This window comes from Ochlerotatus camptorhynchus, unplaced genomic scaffold (genome assembly GCF_037179485.1).
Source record: "Ochlerotatus camptorhynchus isolate MF236.1 unplaced genomic scaffold, CSIRO-AGI_Acam_v1.1 ptg000086l, whole genome shotgun sequence".
NCBI lineage: Eukaryota > Metazoa > Arthropoda > Insecta > Diptera > Culicidae > Ochlerotatus > Ochlerotatus camptorhynchus.
The window spans coordinates 3159974-3173179 of record NW_027040576.1 but is presented as its reverse complement, the minus strand read 5'-3'; the positions used below and the strand labels follow the sequence as shown (position 1 = coordinate 3173179).

At 37.8% G+C, this 13206-nt stretch overlaps 2 protein-coding genes across 5 annotated transcripts in view; both read right to left on the bottom strand.

The window, feature by feature from the left end:
• Arf51F (ADP-ribosylation factor 6) overlaps positions 1–7968 on the bottom strand; it is a 79895-nt gene extending 71927 nt beyond the window's left edge. For 2 of the 4 annotated variants that reach the window (XM_065218466.1, XM_065218468.1), the window contains exon 1: positions 7243–7968. The gene's annotated coding sequence lies outside the window, so the exon portion shown is untranslated. The remainder of the gene's footprint in view (positions 1–7242) is intronic. The other 2 variants (XM_065218470.1, XM_065218469.1) reach the window with 1 other exon arrangement.
• Positions 1–13206, bottom strand: part of LOC135698457 (uncharacterized) — a 202774-nt gene that overhangs the window by 87343 nt on the left and 102225 nt on the right. The gene's annotated exons all lie outside the window — the stretch shown is intronic.

Below are 13206 nucleotides of genomic sequence, written 5' to 3'. Positions count from 1 at the left end.
GCTCCATTCGTCCTTTATGGTTTGTTGAGATCAGGGATGCCAGTTTTTTTTTAATCTGGCGAAATCCGAAAAAAATAGTCTGACAAAAATATGGCACAGCAAAGCAATTCCCGGGAATCTTCCAGATGTCTGGCAGAGCTAAAATTTCTCTGACTCTGCCATATAAATCTGGCAACCTGGCAACGCTGGTTTAGATGGCCCTTTCAGCAATCAGCAGTTATGCTAGGATGTTCCGAGTTTCGGTGGCTCTTTCCTTCGTAGCATTTATTATGGTGGTGTAAATGCGCCACTACCACCACCACCACTACCAACAGCCGGTTTCATTCAATGTCATTCGTTCCGCTGATTTGGCCCTTTCTGAAAACTCCACCCGGACGTGTACATCGTATTAGCGACAAGACAACAGAGAATGAAATCAATCATTGCATACATTCGTAGCATAACATACGCGGTCGTCACACGACCATAGGGTGGTTGCCAACCCAGAGACATTATTATTTTTTTTTTCAAATGGATTGCAATGAAATACAAGTTTAAGAGCTGGTACAAATGTGCTGTGTGCGGTGTATTTCTAAGAACAAACTTTTTTAACAGCGCAAAATTTAAAAATTTCATTCAATTTAGAAGAACATTTCAATCCGTTTTCTTCATCGATCCTCTTTCGTTATTCACATAGTTACAAAACCGTTTCTTGTCGTATTAAATCAAGATCAACAATTTAAAAGGCCTCATCAGCTTTTGTAAACAAAACTTCTTGCGGATAACACTATCGGATAGGGGACGCTTTATCCTAAATGATGGTGCTATTTGTATCGGTAGACGAGCTCTGATTCACGAGAAAAGGCCTCAAGAAGTTTTGTTTTCAAAAGCTGATGCGGGCAATTGTTGATAATAGATGATTCATTCTTCGAACTGTTTGTTGAAAATAGCTGGAAATGTCTTTACATAGCCGTGCAGATGCAAATAGAAAACCGACGAAGTGAATCGGTCAATGCTGCGTAGGACCTTTTGCATTGATCGGCTTGATTTGATTGACCATGCAAACATATTTCGACCTATTTTCACTCCAGGACAGCGGTTCTAAAATGTTCGTTAATTGCGACCCACACCAGCAAATACCAGCATTTGCTTGGTTTTTCACGTTTTCCCCCTGAATTTTTGACGATTTTCCCAGTTGTGCAATAAACATTTCAATTAAGCAAAAAACCGAATGCGATTGAAACGAAGTTAAATGGTTAAATGCGGTTGCATGCAGCACTTCACCTTGGTCTTGAACTCTCCCCTTCCCGATAGTGTTCTTGGTTTAGGTTACAAAAACTGATAGGCCTTTTCGCGAGAATGTATCTATGTCTCAACTTTCTAAACAATTCGCACAGATTTCCTTGGAATGTTCTTAAGCATTCCCTAAGATCCATTCCCTTCTCAGAGTCCCCCCCCCCCCTTTATAATGCTTAATCCAACTTAAACTCCTGGGCGCCTTGTTAGAATGGATGAATCTTGTATAAAATGCATAGAACTATTTTGTAATGCATTGTTCCTCAATAAAACGGTACGTAAAGACTTATAAAGTACAAAAAACATGTTAAGGTTTGAAATCATCTGCCGATTAAACAGCAGACATAGTCGACCGACTAAATCCATCGACGGAAAACTATTAAATATGCCAATTTCTCGGTGCATCACCAGACGAAAAACGATTTAATTTGCTGATTAATACACCGACTGAAATTAATTACAAGTGGCAATAGATTTAGTCGGAAGGACAAATCGGGGGATTTGGATGATGTTTGTTTATTTGAAAAATATTTTCGAAACAAAGTACTTCAAAGTTCAGCATTACATACCCATTATTAACAGTAATACATTTTTTGCTCGGATCGGACTTCCACAGAAAACTCGCTAGAATAAATAGAAAATAATAGATTTTTAGTCGCAATTTCAAAAATGCATTCAGTTTGACACATTATTTCGAACTTATCACCGCTTTGCGATTGCGATTGCAGCGCCACGGTGGCCTTGGAACTTGGATTTGTCAATCGATACGCTTCGTCACAGATAACAGATATCCAAGTCAAATTGCTAAAGTGTGTAAGAAATTTAACTGCTGTTTTGAATAGACATTTGAAACTAGCAATATCGTGGTAGCGCTAGTGTCGCTGACTATCGACGTTGATGACCGGCAGACGTCATCTTAACATAAATGTCAAAATTTGTGTGAGCAAAACATTATTTGTTTATAACCGATCGCCCGAACTACAGGAGATTTTCTTCTCACGTGAAGACCAAGCGCTTGCAACGAAAAAGTTATGTTCCAACCACTTCCCTCGGAGACTTTTCGAATTCCTGGAATAATTGATGCAGGGTAAGCAGTGTTCAAATCTTACCACATTTTTCTGATTTTAAATGAGGTTTAATTGCGGAGTTCAATCTGTATTCCACTAGGCTTCTACCTTGTGTTCCCTATGAAAACAGCGGCAAGCAAAACAATAACTCTTTGGAAACACATCTTGATGCCAAGCACGATTCGGATAGTGCTCTTTCGGATGAAATGGAATTCATCGAAAATGACACGGATTTCTAGGAATGGCTGGAAACAACCCTAAAGCAGCATGCAGCAAATGATAAGCAACCTGACCAATCGAGAGCATTTACTGATCCTGCATGTTACTGCGGAAGGCAACGGCGGGTATGGAAACAGCCACAATTTAACTTGAAGTAATTTGTTTTCAGGTCACTTTTCATTTCAGAATACCAACTGCGCTCGCACAGGACACACATCGCCGCTTGCGACGATGATTTTCCCAGCTGTTGATTCGATCGAGTTCACAGACCAATTCTGCTCACATGATGACAGTTTGATTCACAGCCTCATTTCACCGCTTAGTTTTTTATTCGACAATAATGGTTCCGCAGAAACTCGATTGATTTCCGTTGTTTTGTCTTGTTTGTTTTGAACTTATTTGACAGTTCGGATGGATACACGGTTAATAAGATCAACTCAAATTTGAGTTCAGTTTACTCATTAATCTCAAACAGTAATAACTGGAGTCGCAACATTCCGTATGGCGGCGCTAGTGTTTCTAACGTATTTTAATTTAAATTCCTACACACAATTTTTCGAGAAATTTGTTTAAGCTTGGATCTCTGTTCTCTGTGGCTTCGTTTTGTTCGGTACAGCACTCCTAATGATCGGTTCTGGAATCTTCTGTCAGAAATTTGTTTACAATGTCTTTCTCTTGAAATCCTGTGCAAATTTTTTAAAAAGTATAGTAAAGTTTTTTGAATTGCCACTCGGGAGAATAAGAGATTTTTTTCTGCACACAAGATATGAAAATCTGACATGGTCGGGTACCAAAACCACCGTCTATGCAATGCTTAAACGTTTCAATGAACGTTTGTATGTTTCGCGGAAGGTGCAATCAAGGCGTCGAAGCGATACAGTGAACAGGAAACTGCGTCAAAACGTCATGAAGGCTTCAGAACGAATCCAGAACTTTCGGACGTGGATGTGGCAAACAAAATCGGTGCTGTTCGCAGTACAGTTTGGAATATACGCATTCGAGAAGGTTTCTTCAAGTATCGGGCTATTAAGCACCCGAACCTGGACCGTAAGGCAACACATTACGGCACAAAACGCGGGCCTGAAAGCTGTTTGACTAAGTGCTGACCAAATTCAACGGAGGCATCCAACAGCTTCCGGGACAGAAGTTTTATGTTGCCAAGGGTCGCGGAGATTTTCCCAACAAATATAAATATGTTCTCGCGAACAAGTTTGCCGGTAAGCTGATGATCTGGCAGGGAATCTGCAGCTGTGGCCAGAAGACTTCGATTTTCATCACAACCAACAACCCAAGTAACATTGCAAGTTTTTTAAAGCATGCTACAAGTCTAAATCATAGTCTGCAGAACCCTCATAAAACCCCAATTGCTACTTGGGAAGGATGCTATTTCAATGGCCATATAGGGGAAATGTCTCAAATGTTGGCCTATGGATCTAAGATTGGGCCCATCGCTAAAAATCTGCTATTTATCAATTTTATCTAGATGAACGCGTTATTGGGATGATACTAATGGATATTTTTGGTTGCTATTGAAAATTTAGTCGATTGCTGAATTTATGTATGGGCCCAAATTAGGGACACTTAGGCCGACATTACCTGCATTTCCCCTACTAAAAAAACAGCCGGTGAGGTTAATCAGCAGCTTGTGTGGAAGTTGAAAGTCGATGTCACTTAGGACCTAATGTATTGTTCAGCTTGATTTGCATTTTACGGAAATATAGCGCTGTAGAACTTGTTGTTAGTTTTTACAAACAGATCGATGGAAAATAATTGATGGTAATATCGAAGTTTTAGGCTCTAGGGTAGACAATATTCAAAATAATAATTTTGCCCAAAATTAATTTCTCGTGTCACTTTTCGATAGGTCCTATCTATATTGATAGATTTTCTTTATCTACTCTCTCTTTTGATCGCCCCAGCCGTGTTATGATATTTCCAGATATTTTCGATACGCAATTCGATGGTAGAAGCAACAATCTAGCATCTAGAACGACTAAGACGACGGGAAACGTTTTGTAGCCGAGTTATTTACGAAAGAGAGAGTCGATGAAGAGAATCGACCAATGTAGATTGATCTGTTTGAAAAGTGACGCGAAGTGAAAATCAACAAACGCGTGGTCGTTGATCTATAATGAACTCATTTGTTCATTTCGCTCGTACGTGACAGCGATCAAACGCTATTCATCAACACTGGGTTGAAGCGCTACTCCTTGCGTGCGATGGTAAATGATAAAAATTGACACTGCTTCGAATTATGTTGGAGTTCTCCGCTCAATTCTTCTGAAATCGTCCATATTATTTGTATTTTTCTCGGAATTCTCTAAAAACGCTTTCAGGAATGCCTTTGGAATGATCCTCGGAATTTCCGTGATACGCTCCTCAGAATCCCTTTGCGATTACCCTTAAAGTTCAACTCCTTTGGAATTCTTCATAAAATTCCCTTGGAACTCTCCTTGAACTTCACTTGGAATTTTCTTATTTAGAATGTTCATTACAATTGGACACCTTTTTTTATCCTTCTCACACTCGCTATGACTGTCTCCTCAGAAAAACCTAAAAACTACTTCCTTTAAATTCGCCTGGAGCTCCCTATATCAAGAACAACATGTGAAAAGGGCATACAAGCTTTTTGTAAACAAACCATCTTATGCCATTTTCTCGCCACTCATATGACACCAACGCAAACCATCATCATCATCGGGTAGGGGAATCTTTACCCTTCCCGATGATGTTGTTGGTTTGCGTGGACGACCCTCGGTTGTCCAGAGAAAGGCCTACAAAGGTCTGTTTACAAAAAGCTTGTATGCCCTTTTCACATGTGGCTCTTGATATGTGAAATTAAGTTGAATTTTCCAGGTATGTGATAATTTTTTGAGCGAATACTACCGAAAAACAAGGGGCATGCAATACACAAAGCCGGTGCGTCAGAGTTAAAATAAAAGCAACTGTATTTGTGGTAATTAATGCATTTTAAAGTAGTAAAACTCAGTAGTAATAAATGGCATGAAAATGTTATGACTTATGGGGAAAAAAACTACAAGACATTTGTACATTTACCACCTCAAATATCACCTCTGACTTAAACAAAGAAGGCGTTCAATAATAACCGTAGAGATAAAAATATAATTTTTTGAGCAGTCTACTTTGTAGAACAAAATATGAGATGAGATTTACATTACCATGTTGATGATTTAGATCTCCAAAATCTCATGGAATCGTGAATTCGTATAAAATAGTCTCGCTGAAAAAAATGACCCTAAACCTGAGCAGGAGAAACGCGTCATCACATCTTCTCGGAGTTTAGATCTTGAAGTTCTATAAGCCATTCATTTAAAATTATAAATTGTGTTAAAAACAATTGTTGGATTATCCAAATCATCCCAGATATCTGATCTTGAAATTCTGCAGACTCAACAAAGTAGGTTTGCGATGATTCGACTTTATGATAGAATGGGTAAACCTTCTTATGGTTTTTTTTCAAAATGCCTGGAGTTCAGATCTTAGTCAAACAAAAAGAAATTCTAAAAATTTACTCGGTAAGCTATCGTGGTGGGAATAACGGCAAAATCACTGTTTGCCCCGTGCACGAACAACAGATTGCGAGTGAGAGAAGAATGTGCAATAATTTTGAGGATTTCTTTATACTTTACCACAGTTAATATGAAAGTTGTAAACAGATGTGTAAACAAGAGCATATAATGGTGTATGTGAATAACGTTGATTGATTACAAGTAACATTGCAAGTTTATAAAGGTTTAAAAGATTCGTCAAGATCAAATTAAGGCCTACAAGACTATGATAAAACCGAAATTGTTTCTTGGGATGAGTTTATATGATATTTCACGGTGCGATTTGGATTTTCCCGCATTTTTCCCGGCAAATCTGAATTTCGGGATGGATAAACACCCTGGAAATCAAATCGATTCGCGATTTTTTTTTTTTTTACTAATTTGTTCTGTTTACTTTTTCCAATCTCAGGTATGGACAATATTGTGTAATGTGTGTATTTTTGACACGCTAATGAATAGTCTGTTTTCCGTTTCTCATACAAGTTCTCCCGCAAATTCAGATAGCAACCAAATTCGTTCAAATTTGGCACAGTTTTGGGGACTTAAATACAAATCGAAAGCGCAGTTGGGACCAGGGGTTGTGATCTCCCTAATAAAATTAATACCATAAACAAACGATAACGCATAAGATTAAACTAATCCGCAAATGGTTTGGATGATATCCCGAACACGTCGTTAAGCAATATAACCATACAAATTTGATTAAGGCTGCCATACAAACTTGACCCTCTCTAATGGATATTGTAGATGTTTTCAATTTTAATGCTATCACAAATAAAATCAGAAATTCTGGACACCCTGCATCACCAACACAATCGCACGATCGGGCTTTGACAGGAGGAATACAGCATACAAACCAAGTAAAATATGACAGCAACGGTAAGGAATGCAGCAACCCCCCAGAAAATCCCGTCGCATCTAAAAATGTAGCTTTTTGATCCCACGGGGAAATCTGCTGCTCCCGGTGAGACAGCGCAATAAATCTGCGGATTCTTCTTACATAACCATCAATGTGCAGTACGTTCAGTTTTATCTCTCAGCCAGCTTACACAGCAACAATAAAACCTTCCTTTTGCACCGCGAATGACGATAGAGGTGTACAAAAATCTTACCCACTTAACACATACACAAGAACCAGGCAGCAAAAATCGGCCAACACCACACCACTCGAACCTCGAACCGAAGAGGCAGAAGTTGATGGAGCGACAATCCTTTCCGTTTTCCAGTTGGAATCCCCCGCTTGGTGCAAGCGTATTCCGTCGTAATCCAGTCGGGAGTAGGGAACCACTATCCAATCCGTAGGATTTTATGCAAAATTACATGCAAAACTTTGACGCTTCTTCTCCGAACACTGCAAAAACCAGCCAAAAGCAGCACTTTCTCCCGTTTTTTTTTCCTCACTTTTCTTCACCACACACCATCAGCAGAAATTTTTAACAACCACTACGGACAATTTTTTTAATGCACTCTCTCGCTCTAGCATCTGCACTGGCCGCTGACTGCGTCCTGCTCTTTCACTCACAACACCACCCGACCGAACGACAAGAGGGACGACGACGACGACGTCGATGAAGACGATACCATGTACGATTTTTTCGGGGAAGGAAAAATTGGAATTACGCGACGCGATCACCACCCAAACTACTCAAACCCGCTTCCGTATCGCTACTCCAGAAACCGATAGTATTTTGTCCACCTTCCGATTAGAATCGAGGGCCACTCCGCGGAACAACACAGTTGGAGCTGATGAAGCAGTAATTTTTTCTGACGAGGCGGCGGTGACGATGATGACGAGCAGCAACGGCAGAAGCAGTTTGCATTTCGATTCACCGACGATGACTGATCGTCGCATCGTTCGCTTGCCTTTTCTCGCTTGCGTTGCTGCTGCGTCGGGCGGGGAGCATAAAAGCTGCCAGCATAAAATGAGAGGGAGAGGATTTAAATTTTTGACACATCAAGGCACAGGGTGAACCACCGGTTTGTGACCCTCAGCGGATTTTGGTTAGAATAAAATGGAGTAACTGGTGATATGTAGATGGCGCTATTACAGTGAAAAATATTCAATGCGTTATGTCTGTGTGTCTGTGGTAATAGTTTTATGAATGACAGGTTACAGGTTACCATCAGCTTCTTCACCTAATCTTCAGACCAGTACAGAAATTTTGGTATATTGCCAAAATGTTAACCGCATGAGAAGCGCCGGTAAAATGAATGAAATTAACAAAAATATATTAAGTTCTACTTACTCTGTAATAATGGCTAATGAAATAAGTTGGGATGATAGTGTGAGAAGTGAAGAAGTTTTTGGTAACAATTATAACGTTTATAGAGACGACCGCAATTTTCAATGGTCTGGAAAAAAAATCGGGAGGTGGAGTATTAATAGCGATTTCGACCCAATTGAATTCAGAAATCATTGGCGTTGACGGCGACTCTGTAGCTCTTTACTCCTATGAGAAAATCCGTAAGCAAACGTCAGACTGTGCGTGAAACATGGCTGTTTTTGTACTATCCTTTCACTCCACCGAAAATTCCCATAAGAAACTGTCTATATTTGCTGGAAGAGCAAATTTTTCGACGGTGCCGTCAACGCCAATTAATTATATGATTTGAGTAGTAGCTATACTGAAGATCCGAGAGATGTCGCCCCTTCAGTGGTAGGAAAATCATTTTTGCAGTATGGAGAATATCAGAAAATCCACGATTTGTGACTAAACATGCTTTCACAGAAGGAAATAAATAAACGAGTGTTTACCTTATCACCATAGTAATGTACTCGTGCAATTTTTGTGCACCTAAAACTGCCCATAAAGACGATAATGAATTAAAACTGAAAATTTTCATGCATTTCCAAATGGTTTCCTACCATTCCCATACATTCGAAGTGACTAGCCCTCTGGATGTCGATGATGTAAAAAACAACAAAACATGATTAATTATGGCTACTAAATTTAAAGAATTCGAACATGTATGGGTAAAAGCGCAAGTAGCAGATGAAACTCATGTCTTTGCTTCGGTATACTTTCCTCCGAACAATGCTCATAAGGTCACGTATGATAAGTTTTTTGGAAAAGCGGAAGAAATTTTGTCTAGTTTACCCCCTGAAGTAAAAGTTCATATATATGGGGACTTTAACCAACGCAATGTTGACTTTATTTCAGATATGGACAATGAAAGCATCTTACTTCCAGTCGTTGGGGAAAATGAAACACTCCATTTCATTTTTGACAAAATTGCAAATTTAGGACTTAATCAAATTAACCATGTGAAAAATCAACAAAATTGTTATTTAGACCTTTTTATTAACAAATACTTTTTTCTGTGTGACTGAATCATTAAGTCCCATATGGAGAAATGAAATGTTTCACACAGTAATAGAATATTCTTTATTCGTTCACATAAATGAAAGAACCAACGACTGCGAATTTGATGAAATCTTCGATTACAATTCAGCAAATAACATTAACAGATAACATTAGAAATAGATTGAACATTGTCGATTGGCAAGCAATATTAAGAACTGCAGGAAATGTTGAATGCGCAGTTGACGTATTCTACAATGTGTTGCTTGAAATTATGCTTGAAGAAGTGCCAACTAAAAGAAGAAGACGTCAGAGTCATGCAAAACATCCGGTTTGGTACAACAGGGAACTGAAAAATTAAAAAAATCAAAAGCAAAAAGCGCACAAATTTTATAAAAAATATAATAGTGAAGAAACTTTGGCATACTTTCTAGAAATTTGCGATCAGTTAAATTTGGCCGTGAATAGGAGTATAATTTAAAAACTGGAAATTCTTCAATTATGTGAAAACCAAATTAAAATCTGATAATTTTCCCGCAAAGATGCATTTGGACGATAGGATAGGTGAGAACTCGGATGATATATGCAATTTGTTTGCAAATTTCTTCCAAGAAATCTATGCTAAGTTTTCAGAAGAGGACCGTGACCGTGAATATTTTGAATCTTATCCAGAATTTTCAAGTGACATCAGCGTAAGTCAAATCAAGGTTCATGATATCTTAAAGGGTTTAAACAATTTAGATGCATCTACAGGTCCTGGCCCTGACGGTGCTCCACCAGTTTTTATGAAAGCTTTAGCAACTGAACTTACTGCTCCATTATTTTGGATTTTCAATATGTCACTGGAATCCGGAAACTTCCCTAAAATATGGAAAAACTCGTTTTTAGTGCCTATCTTTAAATCGGGCAAAAATCCGACATACGTAATTATCGTGGTATAACTATTATCTCTTGCATTCCGGAACTTTTCGAGGCGATTGTGAATGAAAAACTCTTTCTTCAAATTAAAAACAGAATAACTACTATGCAACATGGCTTCTTTAAAGGCCGTTCAACAACTACGAATTTGCTCGAATTAATTAATTATTCCTTGAATGCAATGGATAACGGAAACCATGTAGAAGTGTTGTATACAGATTTCAGCAAAGCGTTTGATTGAATTGACATACCCATGCTTCTTTTTAAACTTCAAAAAATGGGAATTCATTACGCATTCCTCAAGTGGCTTGAATCATATTTAACTGACCGCCATCAAATAGTAAAATACAAAGGAAAGACATCAAATCCCGTTGATGTCACTTCTGGAGTTCCTCAAGGCTACCATTTAGGACCGCTTTTATTTATTTTCTTCGTCAATGACATATCTTTCATTATTAAGAAATTGAAAGTTTTAATCTATGCTGACGACATTAAACTTTTTTTGGGAATAAAAGATGCCAAAGACATCATCACATTCAAAGAGGAAATACAGATATTCCATACTTGGTGCCAAAAAAGCCTGCTACAATTAAATATAAAACAATGTAACTCAATTACTATTAGTAGAAAACGAATCCTACCCGATATAACAATCACTTTAGGAAACCATATCGTAGAAAAGTGTGATAAAGTCAGGGATCTAGGTGTTATTTTGGACTAAAAACTTACTTTCACCGATCATTATTAACAGAGCTAACAACATGCTTGGTTTCATAAAACGTTTCTGCTATAACTTTCACGATCCTTATACGATAAAAACATTGTACATTGCTTATGTAAGGTCGATATTAGAATATTACAACATAGTTTGGTCTCCTATTTCAATCACACACGAAGAAAGAATAGAGTCCGTTCAAAAGCAGTTTCTATTGTATGCACTCCGCAAGTTAGGTTGGACTGTATTCCTCTGCCATCTTACACAGCTCGGTGTATGCTCATAAATATCCAAACATTAAAAGAGCGTCGTGAATTTGCTATGATTTCTTTCGTAAACGATATCGTATCACATCGCATTGATTCTATAGAACTATTGTCATCCTTAAATTTATATACATCATCTAGGCATTTACGAAATAGAAATATATTTGCTACAAATCGTCATCGTACGAATTATGCCAAATTTGGACCCTTGAACCAAATGATGGATACATATAATAAGCACTGCGATAACATTGACTTTACAATGACAAAAACCAAATTAAAGCAATATTTTAATTCGTCGCATAACGTCAGCTAGAAGTAATGTTTTAACTTGTTCTCAAGACATATTATAAAAAAAATATATAAACAAAGACAAAATTGTAAAAATAGCTCTTAAGACAACAATTGTTAAACGGTCTACACTGATTGACGACAAATAAACAAAAAGAAATGCATTAACACGTTTAAAAACTTGTTTCCAGCTAAATAAAAACACACTATACAAACAAAACATCTCTAGAAAAGACGGCGCTTCTGTGAATATCTCCAACGGATCCGTATTTAGAACCAGCATCTGTTTTGTGTTTATTTAAAACAGCTGACGTGTTGACAGAACGAGGGAAAAGCGACTAGTAAAAAAAATTGCATTAATGAGGGATGCTCCGGTTGCAAATCAATGCTTGGGAATGTGCATGATAGAGGGTGCTAGCAACAATCAATACGAAACTAACGATTTTAAATTGGCTGACTACTTGACTAGCCTATTGGTCCCAAGCAAATCGATCAACGCACCCCATTCTAGTATAAATTCCAGTACTACACAATGAAAGCTTGGCAGATAAAATGAGAGGTGATTGGATTTTCCTATGTTTCGAGGGGTGAATCGATTAGCTTGGGACCGAAGATAGTACCAGAGCTGAGCCAAAAAGATGAGCACGTTTCTTCTGGACCTACTTGTCTTAGAGTTACCTCTATGGTGCTAGTGTGCATGCAAAATACGCTTGACGATATTTTTTGAAGAATTTGCTTCTAAGAGTTATGTCTGTTTGTCTGTGGTATTATTCTGAATAAAACTGATTTTAATAGGATTTTTCATAATCTACATTTTAAAAAGGAGCTTACAATAGATTGTCAAAATCTTCACTGCGACGAGGAAACTAGCATGTTGCTCGCAATACTTCTCATCATTTTTTAACTTCTCTAAACTTTTTCGGACTTCCTGAAGTTTCCACAATTTGCCTAACGATCATGAATCTGTTAAAGTGTTAAAAATTCAAATTAAATTTCTGAAAACTTTTTCAAAATTTCTGAAATTTCCCTGCTCTGGAATATCTCTGCTGTGAGGATATCTGTTCTTTCTTGAAGTTTTGTTGTTGTTTAGTGATTTATTAGCGAGATCGATATCTTTCTCGGAACTCTCAAAACTTCTCTTAAGTGTTTGCAGTTATCATGAAGCTTGTTGCGGCTTGTTGTACTACCATGAATTTAATTGAACTTTTCTAAAAATGTTTAAGTTTGCGTGAACTTCTGGACTTATGTGAAAACCTCAATAATAAAAGTTCTCTGAAAATCTGGGAACATCTTGAAACTTCCCGCTAATTTAGTGAAACCAATGGAACTCTACTCCCCTTTGTTTTTGGAGCTTTACTAAACTTATTTGAGACGCTCCCGTAATGTCTATAAAAATTCCTGAAGTTCTCGGATCTTCCCTTAAGTTCCATAGATTTTTATGAAGTTCTCGAAATGTTTCTGGAGATCTCTGTACTTCTGTGAAGTTTTCGAAGATATTCTAAAATTTCAGGAACTCCTTTAAGCTTCCGCAGCTAAATAATTAAAATAATTCTATGATTTTCACAGAAGTTCTCAAGATTTGTC